Source organism: Tyto alba, unplaced genomic scaffold, assembly GCF_018691265.1.
Source record: "Tyto alba isolate M040663 unplaced genomic scaffold, T.alba_DEE_v4.0 Super-Scaffold_39, whole genome shotgun sequence".
In the NCBI taxonomy this organism is placed as follows: domain Eukaryota; kingdom Metazoa; phylum Chordata; class Aves; order Strigiformes; family Tytonidae; genus Tyto; species Tyto alba.
In genome coordinates this window covers 1,934,882-1,956,494 of record NW_024881314.1, presented here as the reverse complement: position 1 = coordinate 1,956,494, position 21,613 = coordinate 1,934,882, and the positions used below count along the sequence as shown (strand labels likewise).

General features: G+C 46.2%; 1 long non-coding RNA gene across 1 annotated transcript; it reads right to left on the bottom strand.

The window, feature by feature from the left end:
• Positions 1–2,014: 2,014 nt before the first annotated feature.
• On the bottom strand, positions 2,015–11,895 carry LOC116964090. The gene is made up of 4 exons (XR_006166344.1): positions 11,798–11,895; positions 6,707–6,923; positions 6,202–6,572; positions 2,015–5,523 (listed from the first exon to the last, which is right to left on the bottom strand). It is a non-coding gene; the product is annotated as an uncharacterized LOC116964090 (long non-coding RNA).
• Between the last annotated feature and the right edge of the window lie 9,718 nt (positions 11,896–21,613).

Genomic DNA, 21,613 nt, shown 5'->3' with positions numbered 1-21,613 from the left:
AGTAATTTTTACCACTATATTGTAAAGGTGTTCCATCAACTTGCAAGCACACTGACAACACACAGAGTCTAGATTTCTCATTTGAAAAGGGCACTGAATTTGGCTGGGGTCTTTTCTGCTAATTTTCAATGCAGCAAAACTAACTCTGGCCTCACAAATAGGTCCAGCATGCAAGCACCTTCTCCAGAAAAAGAATGGGGAAGTGGAATCTATTCTGAATGCTGGGGCACTGAGATAATGCTGGGCTTCAAAACAAGCCTGCATGGGTCTGCCTTTTTCTGGAAGAGCAGCATGGAGCATCTAGAGCTGGACTTGAGTGAGTTACAGCGTCTGTGCGCTCCTCGTCACCCCAGGAAGCAAAGCCCCCCGAAAGGGGACAGGCCCATAACTGGTGGCGTGTTGGGGGTCCCTTGGCAAAGCCTGTCCCTCTCCTAGCAAACCCCCCAGCTGATTACAGCTGCAGCACAAGAACTTGTTTTTTGCAGTAGGACGCCAGGCGATGCCACAGACGTTACTCACGGCTGCATCCTGGAGCCCAGACGAGAACATTCATTTCACACCGCAAACTTATTTTTTTCCCCCTCCGACGCTTTCTTTTATCGAGTTTCAATATAATAAACAAAGGGGACGATATTATTTCACTGGCAAGGACTCCAACTAATGCACAAACAGTTCTCAATACTGGCACACAGAGGGACTTTTTCACCATGTACTGGCCAGTCAGACCCATATCAGTCCTAATGGCACAGGGAAATGGAAATTCAGATCTTTCACCTTGAAGAATAGCTGCAATTCATACACTGCTTGTATTCCCCCTTTCCTTTTTTTTTTTTGTTTTATTGCTAGCACAGCAAAACGAATCATCACAGCGGTATCAAAGGAAACTTTTCAAAGTTGTTGACATACAGCAAAGGGACAGTTTTATATAACTCAGCATTTAATCATCTCAGACCATGCTTTGTGTGCACGCTTTGGTTCTCATACTGATTTAGGGCGAGTTGCTTCATTCCTCCGGGCTTCTGCTGCCCTTTTAGATGGTCCATTTGGACATAAATTCTTCCGTCTGAAAGTAAGTCATGAATTTAGGCCTTATTCTTGGCTTGTGCCGAAACCATTCCCCATAGACTACATCTAAAGTGGTACCTAATTAATTAGAACAAAAGGTCAGAAGCAGCTGCGTCCGGCTCCATCACTCTTTTTGTCCTATTGGCTTTTGCTAGAGTTGCCCTTAACCATGCTGGCCCTGGGCTCCAACAGACCTTTGGCTAGTTACGAATGCGAGACATGTTTCATGTAGTTGATAAGCTTATTCTATAACTCTAGCTACTGTTAATCTAACAATAGAGAATAAGCAGTGGTTAAAGCAAGCAAACACTTTATTTTTTTTTTTTTTTCAGAGTTAGCTTTTGAGCATGCCTTTCTGGAGCTGAAAAGATACTGAAGCTGTTAAAGAGAGACTCTGTACAAGCGTTTTACGAAAGCCAAGGTTTTGCAGGCAACCTCGTAGTATGAGATGCAGAAATATCTGCCAACTTCCTTGGCAATGACAACGTGGAAGCCCCATCCCACCAGTACACCCACAGAGTATCACTGGGAGCTCACACTCCTGGAGGGAAGTGCATGAAGTGCAGTCACTAATAACCAAGACAACGCAGAGAAGAAAGCAAACCCAGCACAATGCATCTGGGCTACTCCAGCAGGCAAATCTCTCTACCCAGAACAAGCCAAGATTCATTTCTGGCCAAAGCTCCTGCACTAACACTCTCCACTCTTTGATTAAGTGTTTCTTCCCGAGCTCATGATGCAAGTCATTGTCAGAAAACGGGCTTATGCAAGGCCACAGCAGTCCCCGCTGAACGCTTGAGCCACTCAGTGATCCAACCCACCACACAACCCACCAGGCCTGTTACCTGCCGTCAGCTCCCCCATTGGAAAAACATGCAATTTTCCAAAGGTAAGGGAGTCTTGGGTTACTAGGAACACAAATCATTACGAGTAAAACTGCATTCCCAATTTATTGTATTTGTTTTATTTATAATTTTATTACATATTCCACATTTTCCATGTGTTTCACATCATGCTTGTCCATTCAGGCCTTTACATGGAAACTTGGGCTCTTCTCCACTGCCTAATGTGTTGAAGGCTTTATAAACAGCCTTGTTTCATTGTTTGCTCTGCGTGTTTCCCTCCCAAGAGCATGCAACTAACGTTGTGCCTGGTACAAGTCTGAATGGTCTCTCACTGGGGAGCGGGATGGGGCAAGAAGGGAAGAAAAGCAACTATTAATGTGACAAGCTGGTGAAAATAAAGGCCATCAAATAGTTCAGCTGGAGTTCTAACAATGAACAGTTTGAGGCTCCTCTGATTTGGGTTGGGTTTTTTGCATGCTAGAGTTTTAAATTGTCAAAGACGGAGATTTTTTTTTCCATGCACCACAGTCCAGGCTGAAGACTGATCAACGTGTTACATGTGCACACACAGATTTCCCACCAAACTAAAAATCACCATTTACTGAGTGACAGGGAAACTCCCCCCAATGCTGGTAGGTTCCTTCCCCCCGCTGCACTTCTAGAAGGTAATATCATGCATCTGTGTGCACAGTTAATTCACTATTTTCTCCTCTCCTGGATGCATAGGCAAATATTTTCTTTCATGCTCAGTTCTGACCGCAATCTGTGAGCGAATCAGGAGTGTTCAGCTATCCTGCTTTTAGCTGCGCTTTCAAGGTTTTGTGTCAACAGGAACATTAGGTCAAGTTGCAAACAGCCTTGGAAAATCTGGTGCAGCATCTCTAACGTCACTGACAGGGCCTGCTTAAATTTGGCATTGCCGGGCTAACAGTTGTCATTCAGCTCTTGAGCACATTTACACCATTTAATCTATTTTTCCATCAGTCTTGCACCCTTTGTGACACCCTTATCAATTCAGGAGCGCATTCATTCTGATTCAGTGCAATCCCATGAGCACCGAGTCACACGTGAACCTGAATAATCTCTCAGATAGCAAAAGGATGCTCAGTTCCAGAAAAAAAAAAAAAAAAAAAAAAAACAAAACAAACAAGTTTCTTCTAGATTCTATAGTTAAGGTAAATTTTTCATATCAGGAACTCAAAACCCAATGTAGTATTTGACGGCAGAGGAGAGGCAAGGAGATTGGATTAAAACATCTGGCGAGGTAATTAGATTCACTAAAAAGTTTGCACTCCAAACTGCCCCTACATAATTGATGGGACTATTGTGATGTGTCACTTCCACTTACTGGCGTTCAGCAGCCGCTCTCGCCTCGCTGCGCCCTGCGCTAACCTTCGTGGCTGACCTGCTGCGGTCCCCCTATTAAAGCTGCAATTATGGGGTGACTCTTAATAGCGAGGTCTTGCTTCGGAGTGGGGAAAAAATGTTTCTGTAGCTCACATGCGACAATTAAAGATAATTTAAAATGTAAGTAATTGCACTAGGTTTCTGGAAACTACTGTAGAGGTCTTGTCCCAGGCATCTGACAGGCATGGTGGTGTATTTTGACAAGTTTTGCACAGATTTCCATTAAATACCAACTAGCAGCTCTATTTTCTTTGGAGTCATTGGTCAGGAAATGGAGATTGTGAAAGGTCAGGCCTGGAAGATTTGGGAGGGGATGGAGGTGTTATTCATGTTCTGATCCATGGGGATCTAGTTCCAATGTAAATCCTCCAGTCACTTCATTCTTGATTTCTGCGTAGTCGTTGAGCAGGAGGAACGTAAGGGCTGATCCACAGAGAAGAAGTTCTGTTGAGTTGTTCTCACCCCTGCAGAGATGCCAGGCAAGGTGGGACTCACAAAATGTCCATCTGCTCTCTGGAAACCTATAGAAACCTGGTGAGTCTGGGTTGAGAGACCTGGCAAGCACCAAAATGTGTGGCTGGATCTCCATCCCACCACAAGCATTGCACCAAACCTCTTCATTTGCAAAACTAGACTTGAAACTGCAACTACTCCAAGGCTTCTGCAAGGTCAGCGAAGCGTGAACATCATGCCGAACACACCCAGATACTTTCAGAGGTTCAGCAGTCCCTGAAAAAGTTTTGTATCATGACACCAGACGACTGTCAGATGAGTTTGGATCCTGCCACACGGTCCTAGCGATAAAGCGGCCATCTGTGTTGCATCGTGCTGCGCACGACCTTTCCTCCCTCAATTTTGCCTCCACCATACTTCTTCCAAGTCCTCTCTGATTTGACCTACATTTAAGTAACCCCAAAAATGCCGGCAGTGCACATAGCAGAGCTAAATATGCACTCGGCTCCCAACATGCTAAGGAACAGTCAGTCTATCTACATCAGAGTGAAAATAAACATGTGAAAATACAATTGAAAAGGACCCGTCAGGAATGTAATCACCTTCTGCCACATTTGACTGATTTAGGCTCTTATCTCAGTTAGTGGGACTTTTGCTCCTAAATCATTTGGGGTAGGGTTTTAAAAGATGTTTGGTATCACAAGATACAGAGGGAAAACTTGTACAACATTTGCAAATTGTGCTTTTATTTCCTTTTCTCTAGATGTATTTCTAAATTATGTTCAAAAGCTAGGGCTTATACCTCTGTATTATAGATGTAATCAGCTTGTGCTGCTGCATAATAAAACTAAATATATTTACAAGCAGTTGCAGTATTGGGATGAAAGCTTTACTCTTTGTATAACTTTATATAGGACAAAATACATATAGGAAATAAAAGCTAGGTTAGACTTGCCTCATTACTGCTTTCAAGTGGCTGTCTTTCTGCCTGTAATATTTCAGATGCATTGGTAACACCATGACAGCTCACCACAAAAAAAAAAAAAACATCATTGTGGGACTTCATAAAAAACAGAAAATAAAATTAAATATAAAAAAGAAAGAAATTAAACATGTTGCTGAGGCAAACACAGTGAAATGCAAACTTAAACTGCATGACCACAAAAGAAATTGCATCAGACTTTAAAATCAATTTTCCTCCTTTCTTAAATGAAGTGATCCCAAATAAGAATACGCCTGAGTTCCATGGTTTTTATGTTTATTCCAGTGTGGCGATTTTGATGAGGGGCTCAAAGAGAAATTACCCTTGAAATGTAAAGAGAACTGCAGTTCTCTTTTTATCATGACTCAAGTATCACTTATGCGATGGCCGGATCCTTATGGATGAGCCAGAATGACAGGAACTGGTTTTGGGGTCGCTTTTTGTAACCCAGAATCACTTCCTTTTTTTATATTTTTTTTTTTTTAATTTTTTTTTTTTTTTTACATTAAAAAGTCATCGATGTGCTCAGACACAACACGACACATGTTACGGTGACCCAGACAGGGTCCATGCCCTCCGGAGAGCCGCGGCTGAGTGCGCCTGACAAATGCCACCGCGTGGCACCGAGCGGAGACAGGCGCTGCAAAAAGCATTCCTGGGCGATTTCCTGGTGCCTCTCCAAGCTGACAGAGGAGGTTTATATTAACATCACATGGCTGTCTTCAGCTGTATTTGTTAGCACAGCCCCTTTGGAGATCTTGCCATGTTGGGCTGCATGGGGAACAGGAGGGAAAGGGGAAGGGAAAAAATAAAAAAAAAAAAATAAAAAAAAAAAAACATAAAGCAAGCAAAACATGTCTTGGTTTTTAACACCAGCATCTTCAGTGGTAACGCTATCAAACCCAGGCTCTTCTGCCCTTGTCCATGCAAAACCTCTGTAGAACACTTGGAGGGCAGGTTTTTAGAATGTTTTTGAACACATAACACGTAGGAAAATAACACGCTATAGAAACCTGGCAATAAGTTCGTCTCAAGTAGCCAAGTTGGGCATGGAAAAAAAAATTAGACAATAAAAGGTCATTTCTAGCCAAGTTTTAAGTGAGTATACAATACATATGGGTTGGTTTTTTTTTTTTCCCTTGCTCTTTGCCTTAGTCATTGGCCAACTTGGCTAGGAGATTATGGAAAACACTGAAGTGGAATTATTATAATTAGGGATTTTTTCTCTTTTTGACCAAGTAAAAGTTCTTATAAGCAATAATTTAATTATGGCAAAAGACTAACACAGACATGTTTTTTAAGGATGCTTCATCAAAAAAAAAAACCCACTCTTTTCTACACCATACTTTAAAGTAAGGCTAGTTCATGAGCGCCAGTGATCTAATACTACTGCTATTTATGATTTTTTACATTATTTATTATAAAGTATGTCATAAAGTGGAAAATTACCGGTGCCGATCACATTTCCAAGCAGGCTAATTTAGAACCGAGCGCCGTAAGTCAATTAGGATAATAAACCTGCTGGAGTGAGGAGGGGGACTTTCTTGGAATTAACATTTTCATCCTGCTTCTGGCGCGTGGGGATCAAACGGGAGACGTTTAACAAGTGGCTTCTGAAGCCACCCTTCCGGCTCGCCGTTTGTGTGGCAGCTCTCCTCTGAGATGGCTTCAGTCTGTTGCAACACGTTCCCGCAGCCTCCTTCCTTGCCCCCAGGTATTTCAGGTGGATGGTTGATTAAGAGCAAGCTCCTTGCTGACGTAGGTTGCGTATTTAACATCCTGCTCCGTTTCATACCTACATGCGCCTTGGGTTTTATTTTCTTGTTTTGGAAGGGCAAAGTTGAAAAAAAAAAAAATAAATCAATTAGAAGGAAATAGAGGATGGGGTTTTTTTGTTTTTGTTTTGGTTTTTTTTTTACCCCTCCGAGAGCTTAACTGGAGGCATCTTCCTCACCTTTTGAAGGTTGTGGACTTTTTGTCTGGAGCATCAGAGATCTTCTGAGATGTTTGACCTTGAAACACAGGTACTTCCAGCTCGCATCAGCCCAGGAACCCGTGTGGCCTGGACCAGGTACCTCAGAGAAAGTTGCATAAACAGCTCTTAGACAGCAGCCTCTGTGCGCTGAAACGTCCTAGTGATGCTGGGCTGTTCGGATGCAAGGACTCTGACTCTGGGTGCAAGATGACACAAGATCAGTTTTGAAAAGCTGACCTCCTAACATGAGAGAGAAAAGGAGTCCAGGCATGACAACAAAAGGGAAAAAAAAACAGATTTGAAGATGAAAAGCAAAAAGAAACAGGGACCAGAAGACTAAGATCAACAGGAAGTTTATAAGCTGCAGGTTTGGGCTGTGCTTAAATAAGAACAGCAGTCTCCTCTCTGGCACTTGTCAATTAAAGAAGGCAATTCCTTTTCAAATAGAGCTGATCTTACATTTTCTCATATTGTCTTGGAACTGTCCTTCCAAGTCGGATGAGGGTTTTTTTTTTGTTTTTAAATAAATGAAGGTTTTGCCAGATACATTTACCTCTATACAATTTTTTTCTTGTCTTTTCAGAAAATAATGTAAAGTTAAAAAATTATATATATATTCCACTTCTATTTATGCAACTGGAAAATGGGAGGAAGCTGCAGCAATGGAAAAAGCAAAATATCTTCAGTTTGGAGAGACTGATTTTTTTAACAGAAAATATTCATGGCCAAACTGTGCAAAGAGAGGGGTATTTTCCCCCTAGTAATATTTCATAGCAGAGCACTACAAGTTGCCCCCCAAGCCCATGTTGGTTGCAACACATAAGCAGCGAGCAAATGGGAATGGGTTGTGATCGGGGAGCATCGCCCAGCTGGCCGGCACGACTGTTATGTGCAAACCCCCAGGCAGACGTCTCCAGCCCATGAATTTGGCAGCGATGGAACAGCCAGCCCCCTGGGCAGAACTTCATTGCAAGCTGTTTACTTGTGCTACTGGGGGGGTGGGGGGTGGTTCACAGCCCAACAAGCCTTGTCAAGCTCAACATGTGTAAGGCGGGTGGGGCGATCTCTAATTATACCCCTTGGGTAGGACTTACATGACCCAACATATCTAGCACATAAGAAGGCCATTCCACACCATTTAGATGGCAATTGGTAGCTGGCATGATTGGCTCTGCGCTGCAGGAGGAGGGAGTTGGGTGGAAAGTAAACACAGTGAGTAACTCTGGAGTCATGCTGGATGGGGCATGTAATAACTTCATTGGTGACAAACGCAGCGGAGGGACTGGCTGATGTGACCAGCTGCCTCAAGGAATTGTCTCTGGTGACGTACTGCTGATGCTTCACATTCATGAGTTCATATGGAGAAATGTCTGCAGGTGAGACTGTCATCCGCAGCAGTTCAAGAGCACTGGACGGAGCTCCTTGGAGTCAGTGGGAAGGGTATGGGATTGCGTTACACTGCTCCTCACTGCCTGCTCTATCCCCATCTCATCAGGCTGCACATTTTTTGCCAAGGAGACTCTCCTTTGAATTAAGTTTTCTGATGATACGGGGCTGAGTGGGAAAGAAGACGCTCCAGAAGGGAGAACCATCCTGCAGGAAGACCTGGACAGGCTGGAAGAGGGGGCTAACAAGAACCTGGTGAAGTTCAACAAGGATGAGTGTAAGGTCTTGTGGCTGGGAAAGCATAATCCAGGAGTGCAGCACAGGCTGGGATCTACCTGGCTGGGGAGCAGCTCTGGGGAAAGGGACCCGGGGGTCCTGGTGGACACCAAACTCAACGTGAGTGAACAGAGGGCTGCAGCTGCAAAAAAGCCAACGGGCTGCTGGGCTGCATCAACCAGGGCATCACCAGCAGAGAGGAGGAGGTCATTACCTCACTCAGTGCTTGTCAAGCCACATCTGAAATACTGTGCTCAGTTTTGGTCCCCACTATGCAAAAAAAAAAAAAGATTGTCCAGGCTGGAAAGTGTCCAGAGAAGAGCCACAAAGTTAATCAAGGGACTGGGAAGCGATCTGAGGAAAGGCTGAGAGAACTGGGTTTGTTCAGCCTAGAGAAGACAAAGATTTGGGAAGACCTTATCACATTGTTCCGGTATTTAAAGGACTCACCTGTTAGTCATGCTCCAGCAGAGCTACTGAGAACCTAAACCACCCAACAGATGTGTGCACATCACTGTACTTCTCTCATCGCTGGGGAATCTGCCCAGTGCTATTGTAGAAAACTGGGGACAGGACAAGGCAGCCTGCCCCCTTCTCCTCAGTGACAGGACTGTGTGTTCCTGCACTGATGTTTGCAAAAGTGCTATAAAATGAAAATTAAAAGAAAAAAAAAAAAAAAATCCATGCAGAAATTATGAAGAGAGGAATATGCCTTTTGCTTGTCAAATCCAGAACTCATCCCACTGCTATATCATCAGTTCTATTCTTGGTCTCTGCCATTGCCTTGTATCTTTTCCTCAGCCTAGCCCGGACACCACTCACTCACCATCCTTTGGGTTGAAGGAACACAAAGTCTCACCCAAGTGCGAGGCCCTCAGAGCATCAGCAGGACATTCCAGCTGGCCAAAGAATCTAGAGCCTTCTAGTTTTTATGAGTTATTGTCATCATCTCAGTCAACTTCAGAAGGAAATTGTTTTAGGGCACTGTCATTACTGTTTGAAAGTATTTGTTGATAAGGCAATGACTGTGTCATTTTTATAAACCTCAGCTTGGGTTAGATTTGAATGCAAGATCACCAGCACGTAAACTTTGGCCAGCTGAGCTGAAAAATGAAGGTCTCAGCATTACCAGGAATTGGCAGTGGCTTAAAATTTATGACACATTACAATTGAAAAATGATGGGCCTAGCTTAGTCAAGGACAAAATATAATTAAATGTCTACATACCAGTGTAATTACAAAGAGGTAGGTGATTCAATACCATTACTGATCTGGACCTAAACCTGTTAGCAGGAGACAATAGATTGCAAATAGATACACACACTTTTGCCAATGAGTTACACAATCTTACACTCCTACAGCTACCAAGAACCTGCGCATTTCCAGGTCTGGCTGGTGCTCACATGGTCTGATGGCATCACCAGGAAGGTGCTCATTTACTCCAGACAGTGAAAGTAGCATAGGCTGGAATTTTCCCATGCAAGAATGAGCCTGACTTATGCAGCACCCTAAAGCCCTCCTCCGCATATGTCGTTACAAGATATGTCACTAAATAATTGGAAATGAATTTGTAAGCAGACATCACAGCTTTCACTAAAAATCAGGTGTTCATTAGCAAGGATGCTAACCACTGGGTCATTTGCTCCCAGCTTTTCCTCCTTGAGAGCTCACAAGATGCAGTCTCCACCTTCTTCACCCCAGAGGTGAGCTTGGATTCAGTGTGAGGATTCAGGATAAAGTGAGAAGGTAAGTTCCCTTTTCCTTCTCCTCAGTGAAGCCCACCACCGGTGATTTACAGTCATCACCCTTCACATCAAGAATTAGATGGCAACATGACCTTTTGCAACAGCTTTTGTGCTGGACACTGATATCATCTGGTATGAAAATGAAAAGTCGATGATGCTGGGAGATCAGTACAGGGTCAGCTTTGTACAGGGGTAACTATTTGCGAGTATTTGACAATGCCAGCTTCCAGCATCCCAGTCATTAGGCAGATGGTGGGAAGGTCTGGATGGAGAAAAGAGGCAAAGGGATAGACAGAAAGAGATGTCATTATTGTAATGAAAGTTAACTCTTCTGTCCTTTTCCAGTTGGAGGCTGTCTCATGCTGGTGAAAGGTAGGGATGGTGGCTTTTTCAGGATCAAGCTATCAACCTCATAGAACCAGAGCACTTAAAAAGCAATGAGAAAATCCCTCCGAGGAAGGTGTCCAGCTGCAGAGAGCTCCCCAGTGCAGAGATGAGATGAACAGCACAGGGCTCCTCTCTCAGGGTGTTTCTCATTCCTTGACTTGCAGGCAGCCCCACCGCTCCAGGCTATTGACTCACCGTGACAGCTCAGGATGTGTAACCTCATCATCCTCTTAGCAGAAAGCTATTTCTGTCTCCAAAATAACCACTGGAGAAGCTCTGGGGAGGCAGAATGAAAAATTGCTGCATGACTTCCCTAAAGGAAGTGAACACAAGGAGGTGATCGTCAGCCCTCTCTTACCATCTGATGGGGCTTAAACCCAATCATCTTGTCCAAAATCTATGGGCAAATAACACTGCTCTAACCACAGGATAACACGCTCAGAAAAACTGGCTGGGATTCTTGTGTAGCTGAAAGCAACTTGAGACCTGGCCAGCCCAAGCAGAGTATTTTGTTGTTGTCTTTTAAAAATTATATTCATTAAGACCAGGAGTCGGGCAAAGTTCCTCTCTTTTAGTCAGGCCAATGTGCTCTTCTGCAATTGCTAATATTGAAAGAAGATGGAGGGAGAAAAAAACCTCAGAAAATGTAACTTATTTGGCACTGCTGATTAAAACCAGTTTGTGTTTCATTGTGGAAGGCTGTATTTGCTCAAGGTTTATTCAGTTCTGGTCTCTTCCATCCACATAAGGTTTGTTTTAATGACCGTGGAGTTATATGAATCTATTAATTTTTTTTCCTGAAGGTTTCATAATAACAATGCCTGTTTTTTTCATACAGCACTTTATAGCCACGCGTCTGGAAATGCATTGCAAATGGGCAATTAGTGTCAGCCCTATTTTGAAGATAGAGAAACTCAAGCAGAATCCAAGCAAGACAATTCCTAAATAGCAGTGCCAAAAACCAGGCATTTAGCTTGATCTCGAAAAAAACGGAACTAGAGCCTGAAAAAAACTCCCAAAGTCAGCGCAGCAAGGACAAATGCAAAGCGTTTCACTCAGCAAGGAATAACGGGGTGCGCACACACAGAAAGGGGGATGACTGACACAGGGAACGGCCGTCGATCACTGGGCGAGCCTGGCATGGCGCCTGTCGTAGTCAAACAGGAGTCACCAGTCAACTGCCCTCACAAGAAAGGCAACCACTGGACCACGAGATATAAATCAACAGGATTATGGTGTGCAGAGTCCTTAAGAGATGCACTCTCCTGCCACCCACCCTGTGATGCTGACTCCAGCTCATGGCGCCTATCATCTTGTAGGAGTGCAGTGGCCCAGGAGAGACAGAAGCAAGATTGGCTTGACCCACACAGGTGCTTTAATCTAAAGAAAAGAAGGAGGAAGAGGTTTGTTTCAGTAATGACAGACTTGATAGAGGCAACTGAAACCACTTACATCCCAAATCCTGTGCTGGGGGAACCCACTCCAGTGAAGGGCTGATGGTCACACATTTAGAGGTTCCTATTTTTTGACGATATCTCGTTTGTTTGCTTTTTTTTTTTTTTTCCCTCTCCAAGTGTTTTAATGGGAAAATCTGGAAAGGTTAAAGCTCAGAGTAGAAAAACATCAAGATAATATTATTTGAGGCAAATCTCTAACCTTTTACTTGGGCTATGTGGGAGGCAAGAGAAAATGTTATATGCAGGGGAATATTAAATTATTAATATTATGTCTAGGTTGAGATTAATCAGATTCCAGAGACGTATAATAACCACCTGCTGCCTCCTCAGATATGGATGTGTGGAGGCGTGCATTTAATGAGCAGACTCACACGAGGAGGACCACAGCCTGCAGAGAAACAGGTCCTGGGGCAGGACACTCTGCCTTGCACCACAGGTCTGAATCCAGCCCACCAAGGAAGAGCGGAGGTTGCACAACAGCTCCCCAAGCAGCGAGCCGAACAAGCACGTGCAGTCCCACCAGCAGTCACAGGGAGTGGGAAAGGGCTGAGCTGGGCTTCCCTCCCACCCTCCTGTGAGGATGGTGCAACTGCAAGCTTGTCTTCCCTTCTTTTCTCCTCCAGGAGAGACCTGCTACCAAATCTGGGTACCACCAGAGATGCTGACACCAAACTTGCCCTCTTCCCTGATGCACTTGGCTGGATGGGCTTCTGCGAACGAGAGGCTGTGGTTGTGCCCAGCCACAGCTGCCTATTTGCTGCCAGAAACATTGTGGAAATACATTCAGCCCTTGTCAGAGCTGCTAGATGAAACTCCACAGCCTCTGCAAAAGCTCAGATCGTTCTTACCCCAAGGCACTGCGGGGACTCCCGGTCTCTCCGTCGGGTCCGGGCCAGGCTGGGCTGCAGCATCCCGGGATGCCTGGCCCTGGGTGCTGCTCCTGAGCCACTGCTCATGGATGGGCCACCCGAGAGGAGCACCCACGAGCCACAGAGAAGTAATTGAGGTGGGTGCCGGGCGCGTGGGCTGGGTAATGGCAGCAGCCAGCTGGGAGGAGCCGCCGGCAGGTACGGGACAAGGGAGCGGGGTGAGATTAGAGCCAGCCGGAGAGCCACCGTCGTATTTCACTTTTCTGCTGATCCCCAGAAACCTGCCTATAGATCATCCTGCAGTTGCAACACGTGGATCTAATTCTCTAATGCCAGGCCTCGCTGTGCCGTTATCCACATAAATCCTGAAACCCTGACACCAGCCTTTTCATCATTTAACTGGCGTTTGTAGGGAAGAGGGAGAGGAGGGAGCAAAGGCTTGGAGGGAGAGATGGGTATTGGCAGCAGGCACGGCTCCTCTTTCCTTGTGGCCTTTATCCTCCTTAATAATCCTCTCTCTATTTCATATATCAGCTGATAACATGTGGGTCCTATTTCCCCCCACCCTCCCCACATCTGAACTAGATGGCAGATAAAGCTGTCCCACGATCTGAGGCATGTTTGCAACTGCTCTTGATTAAAAAAAAAAAAAAAAAGAAAAACCCCTCTCGATGTAATGAATGCAAGGTTCGGGAGGGCTCCCTACACCATCGCCAGTTCCCTGGGTGACTTTGGTTTCGGGCTTTGTGGTGCATGTTCTTGGAGCCAGTTCTCCCCTGCCTTTGAGGTTACGGGCCAGTTTCTCACCTGGAGTTCACTGGCACAGGGAAAACCCTGCCTTTTAAATACTCTCCCAGCTCATTTTATCTACTTAAATAATTATCAAATGCATTAAATAATTTCAGTGACATTAGGAATAAATCCATGTATTTTGGGGTAGGAGATTTTGAGAAGGGGAGAGAGTTTCATCCAAAATATTTTTCTGTGTGAAACTCAGGAGGTTTTTGCTTGAAGCCAGAAAATCTGCAATTTTAAAATGAGAAGGGAGGGATTCATGAAACAAAAACTCTCCCTCTTCTTTTTGAGGTGGGAATTAATAGAAGATATTTGGGATGTGGGGGTGGGATGCAGCAGAAAGAAAAATCACCTGATCAAATGAAGTAACAGAGAAAGTATCAACCAAACTGGGGATATTTTCTCCATCAGAAATTTCTGCCTAATATTTATAATATGAAAATGTTAAAAGTCTGAAATAGTCCCTTAAGAAGATTTCTATTTCTTCAGACCTTCCATCCTACCTGTTGTCAGTGTTGCTGGCAGGAAATATTGTCCTCCAGGTTCACAACAAAGGAAAGCGTTACAATCACATAATTTGAAATCAGTTGGAAATCTGGGGAGGGGAGGCAAAAAGCAAGAGAGCAAGAGGACTCACATCTCCTGAGATCTGGACAAACATTTCACCACCAAGAGCTTCCAGCACTTCTAGGTGGCTCTCAGTTGCTGCAAGTCCTTGAAGTTTCCCCTTCCTAAAAAGGCAGAAAAAGACAATAAATCCGGTGCAGAGCTCAGGGTCAGTTTTGCCCTGAAATCACCTCCCAGCACCATCAATAGCATTTTGCTTCATGCATTCATTTATCTACCAATTCACTTGAGTGGATGATGGTCTAAATTTCCAGCCTTCCTTGTGCATTGCCACCCACCAACTGTAAATCGGGGCCTCCATAGGTTTTCTGTGGTTCAAGCTGCTCTGCTGCCCCCTCCAAGCTGTGGGCTCAAATCGAGGGGGAAGGTGCTGCCACCCAGCCCCGTGCCAGGGCTCCGGGCTCATCCCCTCACCTTGGGTAGGTGGCTGTGCTCTACTAGGAAGAGCAGCCCTTGCTAAAGCCTAAAGTTTGGAACAATCTGCACCAGGCTGGCAATTCTCAGTTAACTCAACTAGAGAGCAGGCCCCACTCTTTGAAGCTGCCACACACCAGAGCTTATTGGAAGTGAAGAACGAAGAAAAATTCAGAAAAATATGAAAGAAGGAAAGATACCGAGAGGGAAAGAGATGGTGAATGGCAAGAAGTGAGTTAATGAGACCCAGAAACACAAGTTGGAAAAATGTTGATTTTATTTAGCATTAATTGCAGGAAAGAGCCTATAAAGTGCGGTAAAAAATTATTAAGTACCACTATGCAATGCCAGCTTTGTGCCAGCCATCCCTTCGAAACAGGTGTATTATTCCTAGTTCCCTAGGTATAAATAAATAATTGCTTTTCCACATCTTTTTTATGATGGCATTTCATTATTTTTTACTGCCATATTGTTATGGCTCCAATTCCTCCAGAACAGATTTGGAGATCGGCCGGTGAGGGAACGCGCGTGCACGTGTGCGGACGGATGGGCACGTGGGCTGGCACGTGTGAGCTGGGGGAGCTGGGTAAGCAGTGAGGTGTCTCAGATCGCGGCATCCCGGGGGAGCAAAGCCGGATCCCCCTGCCCACCGGTCAAAACAAGGTCTCACCTGTGGTCCAAGCTCTGACAACGACGTCAGGATAAATACAGAAAGGAAAATTACGCCCACAGTTACAAGACGATGTGCAGCAATCACGTCAGGAAACCGCTCATCAAATCCAGAGGGAAAAACTGTAACAGATGGGTCATCCAAGTTACCTTTCCAGAGAGAGGGACTGCCCTGGGACAGGACGTTTTGGAGGATATCACCCTGGTTCAAGCACCGGTACCACATGAGCCCATTTATGTCAGGAACACAGAGCTGGGGTTTCCCTGAGATATCCCATCCACCTCTGACTCTTGTTTGCATGTACTGAGATTAGAAAAGGAAAATAAAATCTATATTCCGTTCCACTTTTCATTTTCTGCTCCTGATCTGCCCATATGCTCTTCCCAGCATCGTTACATGCAGACCCTGATATTGCCTGAGTTAAGAACAACGGGCGAAGATCACATTTTTCCTGAGCAATGTTTATATCAGCATTTTGGGGCTTGTTTTATCGAGTGTCTCACTTTTCAGAGGAGACTCAGCAGGGAGATAAGCACTGGATGCATTTTCCTAGCACTGTCTCTCGCTTCAGATGAGGCCACCAAAGACGTCTGGGGAAGCAATGATTCCCTGGTAATGCCTCAGTCCAAGCTCTGACCTGGAACCGTGGGCTCGGCAAATACGCATAAATCTCCAGCTCACGTCCAAATCACTGCAAGGTTCAGTGAAAATAGCAAAACTGCCAGTGAATCTAACCTAAGCTTTAATCCAGCTCCGGCATGATTTATGGCCTCGGGTGGAAGCCGTGAAACACGATGGCTTCAGCCCCGACCCAAGGATGGTCAGCTACCCCAGCCCAGAGGTCCTGCAGAACTGGGATGGCCAGAAGCACCAATTAAATTAAACAGCACAGACGCATCCCAACAAAGTCTTCAAACCCTGTTTATCGTGTGTTGAGTAAACGTAGCTGACACATAAATCAAACGAGTGTCCTGCTCAAGTCAGAGACAGGAAATTAAACAAATGAAAGAATAACAAGGGCGAGCAAGCAATACAGTTATTTTTTTCTGATTGAAAAGTAGCAATTCACTAGCTTCACCATCTTTGAATAGCGTTTCCCTAAATACAGAATTCTGCAATAGTGTTATAGTATTTCAGGACATTTAGAATGGCTTTTTAGTATTTATTCCCCTATCAAAATTATATCATTGACAGTAGGAGACACTACTCTTTTTTCCTACCTAAAAAAAAAAAAAAAAAAAAAGGAGGAAAGAGAGAGAACTTCAGTCTCGGTGAGCCAATTTTCTAGGGAAGAAGGGGTGTCACATCAGTGGGGAAAGACGCTTCTTCTGTTGTTCTCTGCTGGCAGTTCCCCCCAGCCAAAAGCAGGAATTATTATCTCACAGAGTATTAACGAGGCCATTTCCTCTGACCCTCGTTATCTATCTACATACTAGCTTGGAAAAACTAACCACAATAACAATTAACATAAGATCCCAGGTGGCATGACCAAGAAGACTTTTGACCGGTCTAACTATCAACACTGCATATCACTAGTAATCTCCAAATAATCATTCTCATTCTGCCCTTGAATTCTGAGTTTCTGCAAGAGTTCAGCTGAGAAATTGGTGGGTTGGGGAGGGGAAGGACAGGCAAGGGAGGGGAATTCTGCATGATTGTGCTATTGAAAGGCAGCCACGAAGAGCTGCTCAGCTCCCAGCCTGCAGTTTACAGCTCACATTGACGTGGGCTCGCAGCTGGAACATCTGTATCCCATCCCGGTGCCAAGTTCATCTTTTTTCCAATACTTGGCATCCCCTGCCACGTGCATGTAAATCTCCAAAGGGAAACACTGCATCATGGGTTTTAACCAAAAAGGTAATCCCGGGAGGTACGTTATAGCAACACCTGCAACACGCCGCGGCTTTTCCAGCCCAGACTGTGGGCACAGGGCTTCCACCATCACCCACCGCCCCCCCAGGACCCGCAGACGGCCGTGAGCTAATGAGCTGCAGTGCAGACAGTTTACAACACCCCGCGGGCTTTCGGGTCACGAGGCGATGAGAAATGGGTCACCCGGGCAGCGACTTTGGGGGATCGGGGAAGGTGATGCTGTACGTGCCGCAGCCCCGCGCAGCGCCCGGGCTCAGCGGGGCGGGGGGGGTGGAAAAGGCACATTCCGTGTCAAGACAGAGATGCCAAGAGCAATCGGGGTGCCAGAGAAGGGGACAAACTGAATTGCTGTTTCCTGGTTGAACAGCACCCAGAATCACAAACTCTCTCTCGTTGCTGCTTCCAAGCGTTTCAGTTACAATTTACTTCAATTTTTTTTTTTTTCTTTTATGCTGATGGTGAGCGGCTGCTGTCGCGACGGCGAAGCTGAAAAACCAAGTCCCTGCGACTTTTCCCAATTCTGCCCCAATTCTGCTGGCTGCTGAGCAGAGGAAGCTGGAGGTGAACAGCCCTTCCTGACGGCAGCGCTGTGAAAGCTTCCCTGTTTCTGGGAGCACTATCAGCCAACCTCATCTGTTCCATGTCCCCTTCTCCTGGGTGTGCACAGCAGAGCAGCAGCTTCCAGTGCATTTACCCATCTCCTAATACTCATGACACAGCTGTTCCTGACTTCAGAGGGTTTAGACTAGCTGGAGATGCTCAGGAAAACATTTCTGATGCTGAATGGCTTGAACTCACTGCAGAAGAAATAAATTAACTACTTTACCTTTATATCACATCAATTATTTCAGGCAGACAAAACCTAAGGCAGTCTCCTGATTTTTCATAGCTATTTCTCATCCCTGAGATAGCAAGTGTGACATGAACATAGATGTCACAAAAAAGCTGCCTGACCCCAGCTCTGTTAAAACCTGACACATCTGTCCTAATCTGATCAAGCTTTTTCTTGAGGTGGATGTTGGCAAAAACATAATCCACAGGGCTCATTCTCTCCCTCTCTTTCGGTGCAAAACCTGGGAGATTCCCAGTTCTTCTCGCAGGAGAAAGTAAGTCTGCACTGAAAGGGTTTCTGCAGGACCTACCTTGTAAATGAAATGAGATTAGTAACAAAGTTTTTGCCCTTTTTTTTTTTTTTTTTTTTTTTTTTCTCCAAGTGAAAGAAAGAGTGTGACAAGGAACCAGGAGTCTGTCGGCCATGGAATATTCCTGCAGTACTTGGGGCTGTGGTTTATTTTACTAGTGGTGACTAGTTCAAGCCACATTTAGTCAATAAATATGAGATATGAGGTCACTCCGCCATTTAGCTGTTACCCTGTCTACATATTTCACAGCTGGGTAGTAACCTTTTAACTAGCGTCTACCTCGGTGGGGAGTCTCCATAAAAAAAGAGCCAGGATCCATTGGTCGTGGTGGGGGATCAAGGCATAGGAGCACCACGGAGATTTCTGAGCAGGCTGAGTGGGAGAAAGGGAAAGCTTGCTTTTCACTTTCTTTCCCCGGTTTCCCGTGAGGTAGCACCCAGACGAGGTGCAGGAGCCTCCGAGCTGGCCCTGTATCTCCACACAGATAACGGGTGATGAAGTAGCACATCCCACATGATGAGTTTTACAGCAAGTTTCCCCATCTTTCACAGGGAAATGGGCCAAAGGACAAATTTCCTCCAGTTTCCAGCTTTATAGAACAAACCTATCAGAGTCAAACATTTCTAAAGGGTTAGTTTCTCCTTCTATCTATGTCTTACAGGATTTAACAGAAATTCAACTTCTTTGAAAGGTTAATCCTCCTTTTTCAGAGTCTGTAGCTGCTTCTCACTCCCTTTGTTTTGTTTTGGGATGAGAAGGACACTTCCCTGGTTTCTGAGCTGGTAACTCGGGGCTAAAGTCTGCTTAAGATGGAGCATCCCCAAGTCCAACGTTAAACCTTCACCCTGGCACGTGTTGCAACAAAAGCAAAGTTTCTGTGATGGCCCCAAGTATAACTGGGAAGAGAAGCTGCATCCCCAGCCCCGCCCTGATTTGAAACCTCCAAGGTTTCGAGTAAGCGGATCTTCTGTAATCCTACTTTGTGCCCGTCCTGCTCCATCACTGGCATGGTCCTGCCGAGGGCTCAGCCCCAGAGACGGTGGCAGCAATCCACAAGAAAGCAGCGAGCGTGAGAAGGGACCCAGGCCAAGCCGCCTGGCCTGGCTCCAGCAAGGTATTTAGGGAGCTAACAGAAATGAAGTGCGTGAGTGGATACGGCGAGAAGCGGGCAGGGAAGAGAGAGCAAACCCACGAGTGAAGGAGGCCATGTCAGGGAAGCCCACTGTGGGCCAGATCGTGGAGCTGTCTTGCTTTGCACCAGCTCTGCCCATCGTGCTGGTGGACGTGCGCTGGCGACGAACAGAGACCCGGGACCTCAGCCGGCCTCGTCCTTCCCTGCAAACTCCTGTACCTGCAACGCAACCGCCAACAGCAAACCCAGGGAAGCGGGGGGGGAGATGTGCCCGCCCTGCCGAGCAAGGTGCTAGAAAGCCCCTTCCAAGCCTTGCACACAGTCTCCGAGAGGTGAGCCAGGAAAGCAGCAGCTCGGCGCTGCTGGCAGGGCTGCGGCGATGGCTGGGGTGAGCGCCCAGCTCCTGCCCCCCGGCACGCCGGGAATCCCAGCCTGGCTCTCCCTCCCCAACGTCACGGCCGGCGCTCGGCACCAGCAGACGCGGCGCCGGGAGACGAGGCCGGCTCCTCCCAGCTCAGCTGGAGCCTCCGAAATCAGAACCTCTTCTGTCAGCTGCCTTTTATAGGGCTATAAAACCGCAAGTTCATGTACGAGTCTGTCAGACGTTGGCCAGCATCAACCTCTGCCACCTCCATCACCACCTCCCTGGCTCCCACACGCGCGTGGTCCCTGCTCCCTTCATCTCCATCCCTAGAGCCACCCCCTGAGGACCAGTGCCCTTCAGACAGGCAAGTGGACACGGAAAGATGGACTTGCAGCAATGCCAGCTCAGATGCTCGTGCCCAAAGCAAACAGGGTACGATCGAGGCAAGGAAGTGCCCTTTATTTGGAGCCTCCCCACCCTAATGATGCTCGGTGGCATAAGCAACCCCTGCACCATCAGCACTGCGCTGCAGCTGGACACCCACCCACAAAACCCTCCCCAGCACCCACAGCCGCAGCCCCCCATCCCCTCACAGCAGGTTGGGACCAGGCAGTCATGCCACATGCTATTATCAGACACCACTAATAACATGTACACTTGTAATGCTGGGCCCAGCGACAAGAATAACATGAAATAACACTGCACCCACCCACTGAGAACACCAAGTGTGTCACACTCCTCTGTGTCATGTGTTTAAAAATATCTTTACTGGCGGCCTTTTTTTTTTTCCCCTTTTCTTTTCATATTTATTTATATTTTTGAACGCCTAACTTGGCCAGGTGGAAAAAGTTTGCATCAGAGCCGAAGCAGAGGATGGTGACGGGTGTCTGCTTGTTTTATGTTAAATGGGAGGAAAGGGGAAAAAAAAAAAAAAAAAAAAAAAAAAAAGTTTGCAATTACATGTTCTTTGCAAAGAGGTGTGGCCATTGGCACGGAGAGAGGTTTCAGCCTAAACCGCATAGACAGATGCTCAGGGAGGTGGCTTTCGTGGCCAGTGGAAATACACAAACAGGGGCAGCCTGCAGCTGAGATTTTATGGGAGCGAAGGGATTAGAAGCTAATTGAAAGGCTGAGGAAGAATTTGGTCCTCCTGAGGGCTTCCGCTTTGTGTTAGTCGCTTTGCCCAAAGCTGCAGGAGAAGTTGGCAGCGCCGGGTGACAGCGCTTGGGTCCCCGTCCAGGTCTGCGGGCGCTGGCTCCGGCGCAGGAGCCCGTTGCAGTGGGGCTGGCGGCTGCGGCCACCCCAAGCAGCAGGTCCCCAGCGGGGGGGTAAAGCTGCAGGAGCCTCCCCTACCCAAACCCAGCAACACACCGAGGACCATACCCTGCATAAACACTTTTCCCACCCTTTCACTGGCTGCAATTTCCTCCCCCCCCGCCCCACCCCCCCCAAATAAAGTGTTATATTTAAATCATCAACACACATAGTTAGCTTTCAATCTGAAGCATCCGCAAACGGAGGCATCTGGGAGCAAGGCATATTTGGAGAACGGACAAAAGCAAACAAGTCCAATAATGGGTCAAATCACAGGCGTAAGGGGAATTTTGTCAGCTGAGAATCAGGGCTTTAAGGCAAGGTTGAAGGAATCACCAGGCTGTGAAACAATGGAATCGCAGGAGAGTGAAAAATAACAACTTTTTCGTAAAATAAAGGCTGAATGCCTCTGTGACCCTTGTCCGGCCTACCAGCC